Source organism: Pezoporus occidentalis, unplaced genomic scaffold, assembly GCF_034315485.1.
Source record: "Pezoporus occidentalis ecotype Australia unplaced genomic scaffold, CSIRO_AGI_Poc_V1 ctg14, whole genome shotgun sequence".
Classification (NCBI taxonomy): domain Eukaryota; kingdom Metazoa; phylum Chordata; class Aves; order Psittaciformes; family Psittacidae; genus Pezoporus; species Pezoporus occidentalis.
The window spans coordinates 3,093,931-3,097,500 of NW_026913209.1; the positions used below are offsets into that span (position 1 = coordinate 3,093,931).

At 44.6% G+C, this 3,570-nt stretch overlaps 1 long non-coding RNA gene across 1 annotated transcript in view; it reads left to right on the plus strand.

Annotated features, from left to right (window-relative positions):
• The first annotated feature begins 1,909 nt into the window (after window positions 1-1,909).
• LOC134159041 (uncharacterized) overlaps window positions 1,910-3,570 on the plus strand; it is a 16,480-nt gene continuing 14,819 nt past the window's right edge. Inside the window, exon 1 of the long non-coding RNA XR_009963006.1 lies at window positions 1,910-2,849. This is a non-coding gene — a long non-coding RNA (uncharacterized LOC134159041). The remainder of the gene's footprint in view (window positions 2,850-3,570) is intronic.

Below are 3,570 nucleotides of genomic sequence, written 5' to 3' on the forward strand. Positions count from 1 at the left end.
GATACCATCAGTTTTTAAGCAGACTCTCCAATGATGTCAATGGAAAATTCTGCTTAGAAAACTCTGGTTAATTTTCCCTGCTTTACAAGCAGAGAGAGTATATGAATCACAATACTGAAACTGCACTTGGAAAATAAAGACCAAAAGTTCTGCATGAATGTGTAATGATTCAGGAACAAACGCTGCTTTCAAGAACATCAGCCTAATATGAAACAAACACTGTTAGTGTAGCTGAAATTATAGTGCAGCTTCACTGCAACTGTTTACAAATGTTCTTCATATATCCTAAACCCATAGTCAGTAAGGTGAAAGAAACCTTTTCTAATGTCAGGGCCTCTGATCTTTGCCTATTTCCAACAATCCGAACTACATCTTCTTTGTAAATGACTAAAGACACACTGATAAGGCTTTTTAGATGAGAATTTCTACTGAAATCTCATCTAAAAATTGTGCGCAAATTCTGTATTAAATTATGCACAAAGATACACAGATGTCTTAACTGTTTCCATGAATTTCAGAGAATGAACATGACAATAAATAATTCTCTTCTTATCGTGGAACATCTCAGAGAAGCTAAATCCAAGTCTGATTTAAACTTGGAAGAACTTAGCCACAACAGCAACAGAAGTCTAGTAAAGTAAAACATACACAGCCAACAGTGAATAATGCATTACCCCAACAACCAATCCTCTATTTCCAGTGAAATCAGAGACTGGTCAGTTATACAAAGCCTGAATACACTGTTTACATCCTGAGGAGGGGGAAAAAAGAAGACATTTAGCATACACTAGTTTCAGGGATAGCTTACCTATACTTTGAAATATTGGTGTTTTTTTGTTTGTTTGTTTTTAGTTTTTTAATTAACGTGTTCCCATCTCAAAATAAAAGTATAAAGAAGGAAAAATACCAACTACAGTGTGGTTAAAATTCCGATCAGCCTCTCCACTTTAGTCCTGTTGTGTTCAGCTTACTTATTAACTGACTGTGGCTAAGATGCTCAGGACTTGCAAGTATACCCACTCACTTCTAGCTAGAGTTGTAGGTACTATACCTAGGACTGGCAAATTTACAGCCAGATTAATTGTGTACAGCATCTGGGAAGCCTCAGCTGATTCCTACAGAGATGCTGATGCTTGTTCATGATGCTGGGAAATCAAGCCGTTACAACAGAAAGCAAAACGAGGGGCAAACCCTGATGGTTTCCTTACCCAGGGGAACAGCCCCGGTGAAAACAGGCTCAGGAGAGGACGCAGGGGCTCGCACAAAGTTTTATCTTAGGTTCTGAGGAACAGTGGCTGCGTATTCCCCCGGTCACCTCCTGGGAGCGCGACAGACCGCCGAGCGGATGCATGCGGGTGGGGGTACCCTGTGCTGCTCGCCCTTCCGCAGAATGGCTTTGAGAGCGGACCCCCCCTGCCTGCATTCCGCGTCCCAAACTTGGGGCTTGGTCAGGGTTTGCCGGAGAGAGGTGGGAGGGGTGGAAGCTGCGCGGGATGGACGCTCAGCCCCCGGGCCGGGCTGTTTGCGGAGGCCCAGGGGCAGCAGCCGGTCTCCGCCCGGGTGGCCCGTTGTTGCCGTCCAGTGGGGACGTGCCCCGGTCTCGCCTCCTTCTGTGAGGGCCGAGAGGGGCGTTTGCCCCTTCGGGTCATGGCAGGGGGGGTTGGAACTCAGTGAAGGTCCAGGTCTCCTCCACCCCAAAGCATCCTATAATTCCGTGATTCTCAGCGTGCCACATCCGTGCTTCCCGCTCCCGTCCCTTGCAGCTACTTGCAGCCGTTCGAACGGCCACACACAGGGTTAACACCACCTTGGTCGGACAGTATATGTTTAATATGCGAGTATATTTGATGTTCATTGACAGAGCAACAATAGGAATGATCTTGCTTTATGTACCAGTTACAAGGTTTAATATCATTATATTGCATGCGATATTAGTTTTTATTAGTCGCCATTAACAACATGTTTTCTACTTGAATTCTCATTTACTTGTTCAATGCAAAAATTATCTTTGTAAAAGAGAAAAACACATCTTCGCGTGTCAGCTATATTAAATTAAAGAACTGTTTACCCTTCCTAAGGAAAGCATATGTATCTAAATAGGCATCTTTTACCGTTTGCATAGTAGATTGGAAATTAGCATTTTTGTTCATTTTCCCATGTATGCACAGCGCCTGGAAGAGTAATACCCCATGCATATCAGATCAGCCAGCCTACAATTTTTGTGCAATATATTATTTGGCAATCTAAAATTTGTAATTTGCATGAAATTGCTTAATTAAAATACAGTCACTCAGGGTATTAATTTCTCTGTCTGGCAGTTCAACGTACTAAAGGCGGGCTACAGAAAATGTGAAATCCTGTCAGATGTAACAGTAAAATATTAACCAAAAGAAAAAAAAAATCCACTTCTGGCAACAAAGTGACAGAGTGATAATGCTTTTGCCCTGATTCTGGGTTCAAATACGAGCTTGGGTTGACATTGAAACCAGCGAGGAAATTTACAATAGCAACTCTGGCTTTTTGCCAATAAATCTGCACCACGGACCTTTCCTGGCGAAACCCTTTTCCCTCTCCCCACCCCCTTTACAATTTTCCCTACTAGCTAAGACGAAGAAGAAGAAGAAAGAAAAAAAAAATCCTTTTCTGAAACCCAAGTCCCTTACTATTTTCGGCAGCTTGCTTTTGAAATCAGCAACCCTACTGATAAAATGATCCAATCAGTCCTCCCCAGTTGTCAAGACAACAGTTCATAATTGTACCAGCTCTTTTCATTGCAGCTAGACATTTCATAAATAGATAATTCTCTAATTGATCCAGCCAATCCTACTTTGCATACCCTGCCAAACTAGGTAAGCCCGGTTTCTATTCTAGTACGGCAGCAACTTTTCTGCAAAGACATGCAAATTGGCTTTATTTACCGCTTGCGAGAGGGGACGGAGATAAAAAAAAAAGGAATTCTGAATAAACCCGGGCTTGGGGGGAGAGGAAGGCTGATTTTGTACCACCAGCTCCCACGTGCGTGCGGCTGCTCCGAACGCAGGGAGAAGTGGCTCGGGACGGGCTGGTTTCCGAGCGGCGCGGTGCAGAGTGGAGGGGAGGGCGGGCATTGCCGAGCAGGGCGCAGCGGGCCCGGCCGCCGCGGGGCAGCGCGGCGGAGAGCGGCAGCGCATAGTCGGGGCTTCCCGAGGCTTCGCGTTGGCAAATTGCTTTCCTGTGTTTTTGAAATGAATTAAACATACAAGTTACTGATCTCCAGCACTTGGGGGAAATCCTGGCTCCGGGAGGGGGGAAAAAAACAGGGAGGGGGGTTGGTGGAGGACTGGTAGTAGGCGCTGGCACATAAGGGCTTGCCAAAACACACAGGGCTTTAGCAGGGAGTCGGCTTTCCCTTCCCCAGGACAGCTTCTGGGTAACAACTGCGGGAATCAATTGCTTGGGAAAAATAATAATTCAAATGCAAATATCGAGCTCTTTGTTCTTCTTAGACATTCTGATACCTGCATTCGTCAGTAATTAAACACTCGTCTTTGAAAACTGAAATGTAAACACTCTATTGTCTTTAAAGTCCTC